The 16,916-nt window shown below is 47.2% G+C and overlaps 1 protein-coding gene across 2 annotated transcripts in view; it reads right to left on the minus strand.

The window, feature by feature from the left end:
• Positions 1-16,916, minus strand: part of LPP (LIM domain containing preferred translocation partner in lipoma) — a 378,416-nt gene that overhangs the window by 334,542 nt on the left and 26,958 nt on the right. For both annotated transcript variants that reach the window (XM_063131781.1, XM_063131780.1), the window contains exon 2: positions 1,480-1,608. The gene's annotated coding sequence lies outside the window, so the exon portion shown is untranslated. The remainder of the gene's footprint in view (positions 1-1,479; positions 1,609-16,916) is intronic.

A 16,916-nucleotide genomic window follows, 5' to 3' on the forward strand; every position in this document is an offset into this window, starting at 1 on the left:
CTGCCTTTGGCCATATATGGCTAGGATCTGCTCAGAAACTGACCTTTTATGATCTGCTACTGCAGGCCTTGGGGCTCAGCCCAGCAGCGGAGGGAATCGGGAGGGGGGGGCGGGGAGGCAGAGGCAAAGGAGCATGACGCTGCGCAAATTTCGCAGGAGGGAGAGGAAACCCAAGTCGGGTTGCTTGCGTGGCTGGGATGCTCTCGGTCTGCACAGCTGGTGCCCATACGGGACAGCCCACCTTGGGGGAAGACACACTTGCCAGCCTCAGTTTGCTGCAAAGCCGGACTTTAAGCTGGGCCTCCCTCCTCCCCCCCCCCCATGTGTTCAGAGGAGGGCAACCAGGATGATCAGGGGTCTGGAAACAAAGCCCTATGAAGAGAGACTGAAAGAATTGGGCCTGTTTAGCCTGGAGAAGAGAAGATGGAGGGGAGACATGATAGCACTCTTCAAATGCTTGAAAGGTTGTCACACAGAGGAGGGCCAGGATCTCTTCTCGATCCTCCCAGAGTGCAGGACACGGAATAACAGGCTCAAGTTAAAGGAAGCCAGATTCCAACTGGACATCAGGAAAAACTTCCTGACTGTTAGAGCAGTATGACAATGGTACCAGTTACCTAGGGAGGTTGTGGGCTCTCCCACACTAGAGGCCTTCAAGAGGCAGCTGGACAACCATCTGTCAGGGATGCTTTAGGGTGGATTCCTGCACTGAGCAGGAGGTTGGACTCAATGGCCTTGTAGGCCCCTTCCAACTCTGCTGTTCTATGATTCTATGATTCTATGATCTTTCCTTCAGCTTGAGTCTCATGGTGTGAGATTAGAAACCTCCAGCTTTACCTCACAATGCAGCTAGGATGACACATGAGAGTAGAATGGGAAAGCTTCTTCCACACACAAAACAAATTACATGTGCAGGACCAATGACAAGATTTCACCCTCCCAATTCAGTGTCTACACCGCACCGAAGAGTTCAGGCATCTTCACTGCCTATTCAGTAGTTTTGCCTGAGACTTGGTGCTGGGTATCATGTCACTGGACCGTGCCCTGATCTCCCAGATCTCTCCCCATGACCCACCCCAAAACTGTCAGGCTTGCCCCTCCCCCACGGCAGACCGGCAAACTCCACTTCCCAACCTGTTTTTCTTTTTTAAAACGCAATACACCGTTTCCCGCACCCCACTGCTCAAACCACATCCTAAGGCAGACTTACAATTGCAAGTTGGCAACGCTAGATCTCACAGCTAAAATTTCCGCAAACGGACGCCTATCCTAGAAGGCAGACTTCCCCAACCTCCAAATGGATTGGACTACATCTCCAATCATCCCCAGTCAGGAACGAAGAGGCTGCTATAAAGCTACACTCGGTAAATCTAGGCAAGAAAGCATGAAGGGTCAGAGACGCACTCATCCAGAAAGCACAACGGGAAGGTGGAGCCACGGCACATGGGCCAAATGCAGGTGAGAAGCAGGTCTACGTACCGAGTCTGTCGTTGGGAAAGATGGGCCTCCGAGCGTGTGGACGGATAGAGACAAGGCACGCGGGTGAGCTGCAGGCTTCCCTTCTTCTTGAGTTCCCAAAGCCACAAAGCGGGGATTATGTGCACAGCCCTGTAAAAAAGCCAAAAATTATCTGAGGATGTAGGAATTTCTCAATGGGATTTTCAGGACACATCTCCCCGCCCCCATTGTTTATGAGGTCCTGCAAAGACACGTAGGTACAAGAAGACCAAGGAGTCAAGAAGACCAAGGAGCTGCATGTAGGGAGAAGTGACTTAGTGTGATGTATGCTGTAGGGTATGCTTAGTATGCTGTAGGGTGGATTCCTGCATTGAGCAGGAGGTTGGACTCGATGGCCTTGAAGGTCCCTTCCAATTCTGCTATTCTATGATTCTATGATCCATAAGTATGGGAGTACATGCATGTACGCAGTGGAAGCTGTGCAGGGATTTCCTATTTGCAGGGATGCGTGGCACCCTACATCACCAGCAGTTAGACCAGTCTTCCACAACAGAGCAGGGGGTTGGACGCAATGGCCTTGAAAGAACTGGGCATGTTCAGCCTGGAGAAGACTAAGGGGAGACATGAGAGCACTCTTCAAGGCCTTGAAAGGTTGTCACGCAGAGGAGGGCCAGGATCTCTTCCCGATCATCCCAGAGTGCAGGACACGGAAGAATGGGCTCAAGTGACAGGAACCTGGATTCGGATGGACATCAGGAAAAACTTCCTGACTGTTAGAGCAGTACAACAATGGAACCAATTGCCTAGGGAAGTTGTGGGCTCTCCCACACTAGAAGCCTTCAAGAGGCAGCTGGACACCTATCTGCCAGGGATGCTTTAGGGTGGATTCCTGTATTGAGCAGGGGGTTGGACTCGATGGCCTTGTAGGCCCCTTCCAACTCTACTATTCTATGATTCTGTGGTGTCCTCCAGCTGCGTTGGACAACAGCTCCCACAATCCTCAGCCAGCACAGCCAAGGGTGATTGGTGAAGGCAGACTTACACCAGCATTAAGGTTGGCCTTTGCCAATACAACTTGTCCAGGGAACAGGAAGTAGAAGCCCATGTGCTTCCTGTTCCATCATTTATTTATTTAAACATTTATATCCCACCCTATATCTCAAGTATCTCAGGGCGGCATACAGATAAAACCATACATATAAATATTTATTTATTTATTTATTTATTTATTACATTTCTATACCGCCCAATAGCCGGAGCTCTCTGGGCGGTTCACAAAAACAATAAATATACAATAGAACAATAAATATACAATTCTAAAACAAATTAAACTAATAATATGTTAAAAGCCATACGAAATTTTAAAACAGTAAAATCCAATTAAAACAAGACAGTGTGCAGGCTTGGTGGATTTAGCCATCAAAGGCTCTGTTAAAAAGCCATGTCTTAACCTGGTGCTGAAATAAAGCCAGTGTCAGCGCCAGTCGGGTCTCCAGGAGAAGGGCATTCCACAGTCAGGGTGCCACAACAGAGAAGGCCCTCTCCCACATCCCACCATAGCATATGTCTAGCGTCATTGGGGCACGGAGAAGGGGTCCTCCAACAGATCTCAGGTCTCGGGCAGGCGCTCCCTCAAGTATCGAGGTCTCAATTTTCTATTCATCATCTGCTTTTTCGTTGTCGCACATCTCCCCTTCAGGGACCTGTAAGCATATTTGCTTGAGCTGTTGTAGTTATGTGGCAGCAAGCCCAGGTTTGCCACTGAGAGGAGCCTCAACAGGCAGCCCTTTCTTGCCCTCTGAGTGTCCCTGCACAAAACACACGTCTCTTCACGGATTACATTCCAAGGCGTACAGCATTTTAGGTATACAACTAAAGGTCTTCATCTGTGATGATCTTCGTTCGGCATCTAAAGCAGAGGACCACTGGACATCAGGAAAAACCTCCTGTCTGTTAGAGCAGTACGACAATGGAACCAGTGACCTAGGGAGGTTGTGGGCTCTCCCACACTAGAGGCCTTCAAGAGGCAGCTGGACAACCACCTGTCAGGGATGCTTTAGGGTGGATTCCTGCATTGAGTAGGGGGTTGGACTAGATGGCCTTGCAGGCCCCTTCCAACTCTACTATTCTATGATTCTGTGGTGTCCTCCAGCTGCGTTGGACAACAGCTCCCACAATCCTCAGCCAGCACGGCCAAGGGTGATTGGTGAAGGCAGACTTACACCAGCATTAAGGATTCCTGCATTGAGCAGGGGGTTGGACTCGATGGCCTTAGAGGCCCCCTTCCAACTCTGCTATTCTATGATTTTATGATTCTATGATTCTATAATTGATTCTTTGCAGAAAGAAAAAAGGTGGAAGAACTGTTGGGGAAAAAACAATACAGTCATGGGTGGAAGAAGATGTCATCCGCCCGCCCCCCTGCTCCCATGTAAGATTCCTTAAACCGGGCAGGATCATGGCGCAATAAAAAAACCTCGAGTAGAAGCACCTCCCATTGTTTCATCCCAAACTCTGAAAATAACTATTGTCTCCTCAAACCAGCCTCAGCGATGGCTTTTTTTTTTTTTTTTTTTTTACAAAGCCTCAAAGCCTCCGAAGAGAAAAAAGATCTTTGGGGAGGTCATGGGGGTGATCCTTTATTATTATTATTATTATTATTATTATTATTATTATTATTATTTATCCTTGGGATTATTTATTTATCCTTGGGATCTCCTGCTTACGATTAAATGCCACACGGTATAAACAAGGCTCTAAATAGCTACAGAGTCATCCCAAATTCCTCCGCAGTTATCAGTATCCTTCCATGCCTGGCAGTGGTCAAACTGAGTCAGCTCTGGTTGAATTTAGCACCCCCAGACCAGCTTTTTCCCCTTCCCCGCACACCGGCTGCGTCAACGTCAGATGTACCGGGACTCGTCGCAACGCTCCGTGTTGACAGGGCATCCCTCACATTCAAGAGGGGCAGCAGGCCAAATCAGCCAAGTCAGCTCTGGCGGGTAAAAAAAAAATGGTCCAGCGGAGGAGTGTCAGGACGTGGCTCCGAGGGCATAGAATCATAGAATAGCAGAGTTGGAAGGAGCCTACAAGGCCATCAAGTCTAACACCCTGCTCAATGTAGGAATCCACCCTAAAGCATCCCTGGCAGATGGTTGTCCAGCTGCCTCTTTAAGGCCTCTAGTGTGGGAGAGCCCACAACCTCCCTGGGTAACTGGTACCATTGTCGTACTGCTCTAACAGTCAGGAAGTTTTTCCTGATGTCCAGCCGGAATCTGGCTTCCTGTAACTTGAGCCCGTTATTCCGTGTCCTGCACTCTGGGAGGATCGAGAAGAGATCCTGGCCCTCCTCTGTGGGACAACCTTTCCAGAATTTGAAGAGTGCTATCATGTCTCCCCTCCATCTTCTCTTCTCCAGGCTAAACCTGCCCAGTTCTTTCAGTCTCTCTTCATAGGGCTTTGTTTCCAGACCCCTGATCATCCTCATTGCCCTCCTCTGAACACGCTCCAGCTTGTCTGCGTCCTTCTTGAATTGTGGAGCCCAGAACTGGACGCAATACTCTAGATGAGGCCTAACCAGGGCCGAATAGAGATGAACCAGGACCTCACGTGATTTGGAAGCTATACTTCTATTAATAGCATTTGCCTTTCTTGCAGCCGTATCACACTGTAGGCTCATATTCAGCTTGCGATCTACAACAATTCCAACATCCTTCTCGTTTGTAGTATTGCTGAGCCAAGTATCCCCCATCTTGTAACTGTGCATTTGGTCAGGGCAGGGAGTCTCTCTCTGAAAGGAAATCCGGGAGGATGAAGACCTGAGCTTTGCCCTTCAGCCAGAAGGAACAGGCCTCCAGTCGCAACAACTGGGAACCAAGTATCCAAACAAATGCCACCACATTTTCCCTCACCCAAAAAAGTGTGGTTTATTCTAACATAAGCCCAGCTAGGCTAACAGTGAGACAGTTTTCCAGCCACTACCAAGTACATGTTGAGTTTGCCCAAATGGCACGGAGATACTCTGTGCAAAAACCCTTTCTTTCTGTACTGCATGTGTTAACCCTTCTGTTTTCCACATGTTTTCGATCTAGAACGTCCTTGCCCAACCGAATGTATTTGGACTACAACTCCCATCAGCCACAGCCACCTTGCCCAATGGCCATGCTGGCTGTACAATGGGAGCCTGTAGATCTACCTCACAGGGTTGCTCCCTCTCTCCCTCCCTCAGCTGCCACCAGAAGGGCTTGATCAGATGGGAGAAGAAACAGATCAAGCGTGAATTCCAATTAAGAGGAACTTCAGAAGAGAAGAGAGATGCAGGCCAGCAGAGAATACGCCAGCCCGGGAGAACAAGCAACGCAGCGCAAACCGGAGTTCATTTCCTTCCAGAGTTTATAAAAAAAATCAATGACTTTTTTTAAAAAAAATCCCCAAAATCAGATTTTTCTAAAAAATAAATCGGATTTTTTTTATTATTAAATAAAATGCTTTTGGAGAAAAAATCTATCTAAAGATAGTTTTCTATTTAAGATACATTATAGTCCAAAGGTTATTCAACATGGAATAAGGATTAGTTTTTAATTATGTAGCATGAGGCTGTATAGTCATGCAACGTTTACGTTTTTGGGTAAATGAATTCCATTCATCCATTCACAAGGTCATGCTCTTCCAGAGGTTTCTGGAAGATTATTGGGCAATTTTTCTATCGAGAAGACCTTATCACAGATGCTGCTTGGTTTTACAGTTCTCAAAACTGAATTTGTGTCTGCAGAGATCACAACCCCGTTGTTCCTTTGCAAATCTATGTACAAAGAATCAACCCCTTACTTCTTAAGTGCTAATTTTCAAAAAAAAAATCAATGAATAGAGTGCACTTTTGAGGGGTGGGGGAAGTCACATGATTAAATTGAGTCTTTCTGAGTAGTGATTTAAATCACGATCTTCTTGATCTTCCCAGAGTGCAGGACACGGAAGAACGGACTCAAGTTAAAGGAAGCCAGATTCCAGCTGGACATCAGGAAAAACTTCCTGACTGTTAGAGCAGTACGACAATGGAATCAGTTCCCTAGGGAGGTTGTAGGCTCTCCCACACTCGAGGCCTTCAAGAGGCAGCTGGACAGCCCTCTGTCAGGGATGCTTTAGGGTGGATTCCTGCATTGAGCTGGGGGTTGGACTAGATGGCCTTGTAGGCCCCTTCCAACTCTGCTATTCTATGATTCTATGATTTAAATGAAATCCACCCTGTGACCAGAACAGCTATACTTCCACCCACCTCAGCAATGGAATCAAGCTTCACCAACAAGCTTTTTTTTTCCAATCCCTTTCCTGGTGTTTCGTGACTTTTTTGATTGTAAACCAGAGGCAGGGATCCATCTAACTGTGTATTCTTATAATCTGCTCTGGGGTCCCCAACATTTTTGAGCCAGTTTGCACATTTGGAATTTTGAGAGAGTGCCCAGGGACGCTCCATTCGCACACGCACACGCACATGTATACACACACGCATTGCTTGTCGTTACTTGGAGGGAAAGCGCTTTCATACATTATCATCTCTGTAGCTGTGCTTGAGCCAACAAAGGCTACACATTTTGCAGCTACCCACGGACTTCTTCTAGATGCCAACAGACCATTGGCCATCCCACTGAGGGGAAAGGGGGAAACATCTGACAGGCAGGAGAGAGAATCAACTTATTATTTATACACAGGGTGCCTAATAGTAAAAAGAAAAAGAAAAGAAATTCTAACCCCAAAATGTTTCTCAAAGTTAAAATTTATTTCCCCTTCTGTAGTGTAGGCCTAAAGTAACATTTCCACCATTTATTTGAGAAAAATGTATTTAGGGTGGAAGTTTTAATGTGAAATATACCATTATTTTCTTTGCAGAGATCTTAACGTATAGGACACATTTTGCCTACCTAGAAATACACTTTGCCCCCTCTGTACACCCCACTATATAGTGCCACCCCTGGGAGTGCTGTGGGAGGGATTTGCCCATTCAAAAAATGGGTATGGTCAGTCTCAACACACCCATTTCCCAGAAGGCAAACTGGTGAGAAAAGTAACTTGCCCCAAACCAAAAACAAGGCAGAGATTGACAGGTGAGGTGTGTGTGTGGCGGGGGGTGGGGGGGAGTCCTGAGCTCCAAAAGAGAAAAACCCAACAACGCTATTTGGAATCCAAATAAAGATGGAGTCTTGCAGCCTCCCAGTTAATTTGTTTTTAATTACAATCTAAAGAAATGAAAGAAAATCCAGCCGAGGCAGGCAGATGCCAAAAGACGTCTGTGGGCACACTGTTGCCCATGGGCGCCATGTTGGAGACCTCGGGGAGGATGGGATAAAAAAGCTTTGAATGAAAGAAGTCCTGTTGAGTTAATGTCTACTTTCCCTGGGTTCAATTTAGCCCCACCAGGCACTTTCTGCCCTCTGCTACTTGGAACCAGTATCTCAGGCAGTAAGCCTATGTGCACCGGTTGCTGGGGAACATGGGTGGGAGGGTGCTGTTGCACCATGTCCTGCCTTGATGGTCCCTGGCCAACAGCTGGTTGGCCACCGTGTGACCAGAGTGCTGAACTAGATGGAGCCTCTTTCTGATCCGGCAGGGCACTGCTTATGTTCTGATGTTCTGATGAACCTGAACCCTGTTCTCTGCTGCTGGTAAAAGTCTGCTCAACGCCCCTCTGCTCAGCATTTCCCTGCTCCCTCCAGACTTGCTACATGGCTAGGACTGGAGAAGCCCAAAACCCCATGGAAAGGCATGCGCCTCAAGCAGGGTTTTTTGGTTACAGAACCGCTCTTCGAGTCAGGCTATTTATCCAAATAGCACACCTTGTTCTACTTGCCTGGAATTTAACACCGGCCTTACGAGATATGTCTACACGCTCCGCCCGCCTGCACGTGCCGCTGGGACCTCTGAAGGCACGCAATTCAGGCAGCGCAAGCGATGAGGATGGTTTCCCAGCATAACGGCAACATCGATTTTAAATCCTCTGCTTCTAGTCTCATCCTCACTTGATAGACCCAACGACGATTCCCTCACTCCTTCCCCAAATCCTTTTAAGTACTTAAAAACTGTCAGCACATCTTTCCTTAATCTCCTTTTCTGCAGCCTAAAACAGACCCGGTGCCTTCGGGCTGTCCTCAGAGGAACTGCCTTCTCCAGATCTCCCATATCTTTTTACAGCAGCTGGTCTGAGGTCCAAAGCAGACCGTACTTTAACTCTGCGTCTAGCAACTACTGCTCCTTTTCTTTTCTTTTTTTAATTTTAATTTTTACTCTAGAGGAGCTGCAGGTCCAGATTAGGGCCCGAGTGAGACAGTTGAAGCACTTTTAAAGATCTGGACTGGGCCCTTGCATCTACTTGAAGAGCTTTTAAAGATCTGGACTGGGCCCTTGCATCTACTTGAAGAGCTTTTAAAGATCTGGACTGGGCCCTTGCACCTACTTGAAGAGCTTTTAAAGATCTGGACTGGGCCCTTGCACCTACTTGAAGAGCTTTTAAAGATCTGGACTGGGCCCTAGCACCTACTTGAAGAGCTTTTAAAGATCTGGACTGGGCCCTTGCACCTACTTGAAGAGCTTTTAAAGATCTGGACTGGGCCCTTGCATCTACTTGAAGAGCTTTTAAAGATCTGGACTGGGCCCTTGCATCTACTTGAAGAGCTTTTAAAGATCTGGACTGGGCCCTAGCACCAACTTGAAGAGCTTTTAAAGATCTGGACTGGGCCCTAGCACCTACTTGAAGAGCTTTTAAAGATCTGGACTGGGCCCTAGCACCTACTTGAAGAGCTTTTAAAGATCTGGACTGGGCCCTTGCATCTACTTGAAGAGCTTTTAAAGATCTGGACTGGGCCCTTGCATCTACTTGAAGAGCTTTTAAAGATCTGGACTGGGCCCTAGCACATACTTGAAGAGCTTTTAAAGATCTGGACTGGGCCCTTGCATCTACTTGAAGAGCTTTTAAAGATCTGGACTGGGCCCTTGCATCTACTTGAAGAGCTTTTAAAGATCTGGACTGGGCCCTTGCACCTACTTGAAGAGCTTTTAAAGATCTGGACTGGGCCCTTGCACCTACTTGAAGAGCTTTTAAAGATCTGGACTGGGCCCTTGCACCTACTTGAAGAGCTTTTAAAGATCTGGACTGGGCCCTTGCACCTACTTGAAGAGCTTTTAAAGATCTGGACTGGGCCCTTGCACCTACTTGAAGAGCTTTTAAAGATCTGGACTGGGCCCTTGCACCTACTTGAAGAGCTTTTAAAGATCTGGACTGGGCCCTTGCACCTACTTGAAGAGCTTTTAAAGATCTGGACTGGGCCCTTGCACCTACTTGAAGAGCTTTTAAAGATCTGGACTGGGCCCTTGCACCTACTTGAAGAGCTTTTAAAGATCTGGACTGGGCCCTTGCATCTACTTGAAGAGCTTTTAAAGATCTGGACTGGGCCCTTGCATCTACTTGAAGAGCTTTTAAAGATCTGGACTGGGCCCTTGCACCTACTTGAAGAGCTTTTAAAGATCTGGACTGGGCCCTAGCACCTACTTGAAGGGCTTTTAAAGATCTGGACTGGGCCCTAGCACCTACTTGAAGGGCTTTTAAAGATCTGGACTGGGCCCTTGCATCTACTTGAAGAGCTTTTAAAGATCTGGACTGGGCCCTTGCACCTACTTGAAGAGCTTTTAAAGATCTGGACTGGGCCCTTGCATCTACTTGAAGAGCTTTTAAAGATCTGGACTGGGCCCTAGCACCTACTTGAAGAGCTTTTAAAGATCTGGACTGGGCCCTAGCACCTACTTGAAGAGCTTTTAAAGATCTGGACTGGGCCCTTGCACCTACTTGAAGAGCTTTTAAAGATCTGGACTGGGCCCTTGCACCTACTTGAAGAGCTTTTAAAGATCTGGACTGGGCCCTAGCACCTACTTGAAGAGCTTTTAAAGATCTGGACTGGGCCCTTGCATCTACTTGAAGAGCTTTTAAAGATCTGGACTGGGCCCTTGCATCTACTTGAAGAGCTTTTAAAGATCTGGATTGGGCCCTTGCACCTACTTGAAGAGCTTTTAAAGATCTGGACTGGGCCCTTGCACCTACTTGAAGAGCTTTTAAAGATCTGGACTGGGCCCTAGCACCTACTTGAAGAGCTTTTAAAGATCTGGACTGGGCCCTAGCACCTACTTGAAGAGCTTTTAAAGATCTGGACTGGGCCCTAGCACCTACTTGAAGAGCTTTTAAAGATCTGGACTGGGCCCTAGCACCTACTTGAAGGGCTTTTAAAGATCTGGACTGGGCCCTTGCATCTACTTGAAGGGCTTTTAAAGATCTGGACTGGGCCCTTGCATCTACTTGAAGGGCTTTTAAAGATCTGGCCTGGGCCCTAGCACCTACTTGAAGGGCTTTTAAAGATCTGGCCTGGGCCCTAGCACCTACTTGAAGGGCTTTTAAAGATCTGGACTGGGCCCTAGCACCTACTTGAAGGGCTTTTAAAGATCTGGACTGGGCCCTTGCACCTACTTGAAGGGCTTTTAAAGATCTGGACTGGGCCCTTGCACCTACTTGAAGGGCTTTTAAAGATCTGGACTGGGCCCTAGCACCTACTTGAAGGGCTTTTAAAGATCTGGACTGGGCCCTTGCACCTACTTGAAGAGCTTTTAAAGATCTGGACTGGGCCCTTGCACCTACTTGAAGAGCTTTTAAAGATCTGGACTGGGCCCTTGCACCTACTTGAAGAGCTTTTAAAGATCTGGACTGGGCCCTTGCACCTACTTGAAGAGCTTTTAAAGATCTGGACTGGGCCCTTGCACCTACTTGAAGAGCTTTTAAAGATCTGGACTGGGCCCTTGCATCTACTTGAAGAGCTTTTAAAGATCTGGACTGGGCCCTTGCATCTACTTGAAGAGCTTTTAAAGATCTGGACTGGGCCCTTGCATCTACTTGAAGAGCTTTTAAAGATCTGGACTGGGCCCTTGCATCTACTTGAAGAGCTTTTAAAGATCTGGACTGGGCCCCTTACACCAGGGAACTTTGGCTATTGGACGGTATAAAAATGCAATCAATAAATAAATACTCTAAAGTGAAAATGGAAAGGAACAGCTGCTAGGCAGAGATTTATGGGAATGTCTGTTTTGGCCCTTAGTTCCCTTCCAGATGTGCAGCTAGCGGCGAACGGAGCCACAGCTGTGGGGTGGAAACGCAGACTGCAGGGGGGTGCACCCGAGGACCTATGTGGGGCTCTCCCATTCAGTGACACCACCCCTTTCAGCGGAGTGCCAATGGTGTGGCAAAGATTGATAGGCGGAAGGCCCTAAATACCCAGATTTCATTTTATTTATTTATTTAAAACATTTGTATCCTGCCCTACATCACTAAGATCTCACGGTGGCGTACTGATAAAAGCATACAATAAATATACACAGCTAAAAACAAATTAATCCACGAACCAAGTTTAAACAATATATAATTTAAAAGCAGTAAAAGCAGTTAAAAGAGTTAAAACAATGTGCCAGGGAGTTTAACCATCAAAGGCTTTGTTAAAAAGCCATGTTTTTACTTGGAGTCGAAATGCAATCAATGTTGGCACCAATCGGGCCTCCAAGGGGAGGGCATTCCACACTCGGGGTGCCACCACAGAGAAGGCCCTCTCCCGTGTCCCATCATAGCATATATGTTGTGCTGGTGGAATGCGGAGAAGGGCTCCGCCAACAGATCTCAAGTCTCAGACAGACATATATAAGGAGAGGCGCTCCCTCAAGTATCGAGGTCCCAAGCCAAGGTCCCCAGATGCTGAGGAAGAGCAGCAAGGGAGGGTTCACTTGCTCTTCTGTACTGTGTTAGGCTTCCAAAGGACACCTGGCTGGTGGCAGCCAGGACCCGGGACAAGATGGCGCATGGGTCTGTTCCAGCAGGACTCTACTCATGACCGTATTCTATAATTTAGCATCCCACTCTTCATAGAATCATAGAATAGCAGAGTTGGAAGGGGCCTACAAGGCCATCGAGTCCAACCCCCTGCTCAATGCAGGAATCCACCCTAAAGCATCCCCGACAGATAGTTGTCTAGCTGCCTCTTGAAGGCCTCTAGTGTGGGAGAGCCTACAACCTCCCCAGGCAACTGATTCGATCCAATGGGATTCTCAGAACGTAGCACGGCTTTGCAACATGCATTTAAAATCACACAGAAGCAGCTGAGACTTGGGAGGTCCGGGTTCTAGGCCGTGAAGCTCACTGGGAGACTTTGGGAAAAACCTCTGACGCTCAGCTTAACCTACCTCACAGGGTTGTTGTGGAGATCAAATAGAGGAGGAGGAGGAGGAGGAGGAGGAGGATCATATAAGGTGCCTTGGGTTCTTTGCAAGAGTTTTTTTAAAAAATGGCAGGATATAAATGTAATAAAATAAATAAATAAGCAGCAAACCAGCACAGCACACAAAGGATCAGCAAAGAACAGAATATAAGAAAAGCTAGAAGGTGGGTGGGGAAATAAAAGGTGTTTCTGTTGACACCAATAAAGACATCCAACCTGGCTCCATGTAAGAATCCTTGGCAGGAGGACCACCGAAGAGGCTGCTTATAATGCCACTTGATTACATTTATTACGTTTATATCCCGCCTTTTTTCCTCCAAGGAGCCCAAGTCAGTGTACATAACCCTCCTCCTCTCCACTTTCTCCTCACAACAACAACCCTGTGAGGTAGGTTGGGTTGAGAGTCTGTGACTGGCCCAGAGTCACCCAGTGGGTTTTCATGGCCAAGTGGGGACTAGAACCCGGATCTCCTGACTCCCAGTCTGACGCTCTAGGCACTGCACCACGTTGGCTCTTTCCAGGGCAACAGAAGCACAAAAGACAAATCCCTGCCACCGAAAACCTCTTGTCTTTGGGGGTGTGAAAATTTGGTGACAACGCTTAAAAAACACACCACTGGAGCTTGCAAAATATCTGACCTATTTTGCCAGCTCAGACCCTTCTCTTTAGCGGCAGTGTCTGCTCTGGGGAGCAACCTGAATCACACACACACACACACACACTCAAGCCCAACGTTTAGGCAGCTGGCAGTGAGCCAAGCGACACCCCTTGCCTTCTCTGGAGCACTCCACAAAAAAATACCCTTGCCAGGAAGGGGCAGGCAGAGGGGTATGTGTATTAATACACGCGTGCGGCTTTCTTGGTTTCTTCCAATCCACACAATTCATAAGGCAACCACAGCCTCTTGGGCACTCCAGATCAAGGCCCAGTAGGAGTTAGGAAGTAAATTGGTAATAGGTGCAATTTCCTTCTTTTTATCCAAGATAATTATGGTGGAAAAGCACGGCTCTCCGTGTGCCTTGCAATTAGCTGAAATAACCAAATCAGCGCTACTCTCTTATTAGCCATGGCTGCTAGCAGCTACACAAAGAACAATAAATGTGCTCCTGCCCCCTTTTGCTCCTTATTTATTTCTTCATTTTTATTTTATTATTACATTTATATCCCACCTTTTTCCTCTTTAAGGAACCCAAGGCAAGCGGCTTACACAATCCTCCTGCTCTTGCTTTTTTTTATCCGCACAACAACAACCCTGCGAGGTAGGCTGGGTTGCGAGTCTGTGACTGGCCCCAAGTCACCCAGTGGGCTTCCATGGCTGAGCGGGGATGAGAACCCGGATCTCCCAACTCTGTCTGACGCTCTAGCCACTACACCACAATGGCTCATCTGTCAGGGATGCTTTAGGGTGGATTCCTGCATTGAGCAGGGGGTTGGACTCCATGGCCTTGTAGGCCCCTTCCAACTCTGCTATTCTATGATTCTATGAGCTCTTGCTGTCAAAAACGGTGTCAAGGACAGGAAATGAGGGGGAGAAAGAAATTCGGACAGCGTGTTTGTTGCATTTACATCTTTGACCCAAAGCAGCTGGTTTGCCCTCCGTGACAAAAGGTCCAGGTCTCTCCACATCTGGGCCATAGAATCATAGAAGATCTAGGGAGGTTGTGGGCTCTCCCACACTAGAGGCCTTCAAGAGGCAGCTGGACAACCATCTGTCAGGGATGCTTTAGGGTGGATTCCTGCATTGAGCAGGGGGTTGGACTCGATGGCCTTGTAGGCCCCTTCCAGCTCTGCTATTCTATGATTCTATGATCTTAGTAGAACTCTGCCTTGCATCCTTGGATCATGGCCACAGACTCGACAGTCTGCAAGTGTAATGTTGGGCTGGGCCAAAGACCACCCATTGACTGACAATTAACTTAATATTTAAGTTAATGTAAGTTGCAAAAACAAAAGGTTCTGTCGTTATGAGCCTCAAATTCCTACTGCTTATAAAAATGACACCTCTTGAGCTAACGCCTTGAAACCTGGCATCCATAATTCAATGGATGATGTCTACAATTGTGCATAATATCAAACTAATCTGATAAAAATTGCTACAGGTACAGCAAGTTAAATAGTATGGAAAATGGACACGTGTGTCCATTTTTTTTCCTGCAAGCCGCCGTTCAACACATCACAGGTTTCTTTCACGTGTTGGTGAAAAGTACAGATTACGTTATCCTGGCTTGTTGAAGAGGTGTGCGTTTCACTGGTTTGGTGAAATTCTGAGCAGGGGTTCAAAAGTTGGTGGAAGCCAATGGCAGCAACTGCTGGCAAAGGTTTGTCTGGCATGCTCCGTTTCACTCTGAAGCCAGAATGCTGCCAGGACTCCAGTATGTTCAGAGTAGGGCTGTGCTCCACTTCTCCTCGGGTCAGAGAAGCAGAAGCAGATCGGGGTGCTTCGCCTCCCCTTAAGGTGGAGGCGAAGAGGATTGGGGGGGAGTGGAGCGTCACGGAGCGGATCGAGATGAAGGCGGATCCTTCGCTTTGATCCAGAGCTCCGAAAAAAGCTCCTGGTGACATTCCCTCTTCAACACAACAGTTAAAGCTGCAGGAGCTATACAAGTGACCAGATACAAAAGAGGGCAGGGCTCCTGCAGCCTTAACTGTTGTGAGGAATTTATTTTATTTTATTATTTTTATTTCTTACAAATGACACCTGTGACGTTCCCTTTTCAATACAACTGTTAAAGATACAGGAGCCCTGTCCTCCTTTTCATATGGTGCAGGAAGAGAAGGGAAATCCCGTGAGGGAGTGAAAAAACAAGCCGAAGGCAGGGGCGGAACCAAGAATAATCTTTGCAAAGTATTATTTGTATGAGAAAAGTTAAATGAAGGTGCCTACGTGTTTCAGACAAAAAAAGTCCTTCCTCAGGGCTTATTCAACAAGGTTTTTACAGTTGTTTAAGATAAAGATAAGGAGCCCTGTCCTCCTTTTCATATGGTCACCCTAGTTCAGAAGACACCTTAAGCCACGGCTTTACCCATGGTGGTTAAGCCAGAAAGCTGGGCAGTGTTCAGAAGACACCTTAAACCATGGCTTTAATCTTGGCGAATAAAGCAAAAGAGCCTTATTTACCATGTTTAAAGCCATGGTTTAAAGCAGTGGTTCCCAAAGTGGGCAGTACTGCTCCCTTGGGGACGGTGGGATTGCACAGGGGGGCTTTAAGAGGCAAGGGGGCGGCAGGGGGGCGCTAAGAGGCAAAGGGGCAGCAGGGGAGCATTCGAGGTGGTCTTTTCCAAGAAGCGCCTCTCCAGAAGGTCTTAAAACCCAGGGACATTTTTATGGGAGAAGGTAGTTTGGTCCCAAGCCATATAGGGGAAGAATCTACATACGTATTAATACCGTTTAAGAAGAGTCCTTTTAACAGTGAATTGAAATGTTTCAAAAGCACCAAAACGCTAATGAAGAGACATATCCTGCTTGGTGTGCCCTGCCACGCCGGCCGCAAAACAGAGGCGTTCGCTCTCTTTTCCCTCCCTTCCTCGGCAAGCCTGTGGCGGGTGCTTCGGATTTTGAATAAATATTCAATTAATTGTTACTGTTTTGAATTTTATTGTTATTATCTTCCTTAGTGGGTCGTTGAAAACCGTTATTCTGAATAATGATTTTTATAGGGTAAGGTAGGGGGCACTGGGGATGAATTTGTGGAACCAAGGGGGCGGTTACCTGAAAAAGTTTGAGAACCACTGGTTTAAAGTGTCTTCTGAACAGGGCCCTGCTTTCTGGCTTAACCACTGTGGATAAAGCTGTGGTTTAAGGTGTCTTCTGAACGGGGCCTGTGTGCTAGGAAAAAGACTAGCAAGGATTGTGTCTCACCCTAGAGGTACGTTCACACGTTACACTGAATGTGCATTCACACTATATGTATGGTAATTAAGATTGTTGTGAGAACGTAGCCCTAGTAAGTCATTTTCACTTTGTGTAAGCTCTACGCATGAGGAAGGGCAACAGGGAGGAGTTTGATAGCTCCACGCTCCTCCTCACCATTTTCATCACTTTCTACATGTAGTCAGCGACTGTCTGCAGAGGTAAGCATCCTCTATTTGTGGCAGCTGGGAATTGTTGTCCAACACATGCAGAGAGCACCAGGTTGGCAAAGGCTGTTTCTAGGGCATCACAAAATT

Source organism: Elgaria multicarinata, chromosome 8, assembly GCF_023053635.1.
Source record: "Elgaria multicarinata webbii isolate HBS135686 ecotype San Diego chromosome 8, rElgMul1.1.pri, whole genome shotgun sequence".
NCBI classification, from domain to species: domain Eukaryota; kingdom Metazoa; phylum Chordata; class Lepidosauria; order Squamata; family Anguidae; genus Elgaria; species Elgaria multicarinata.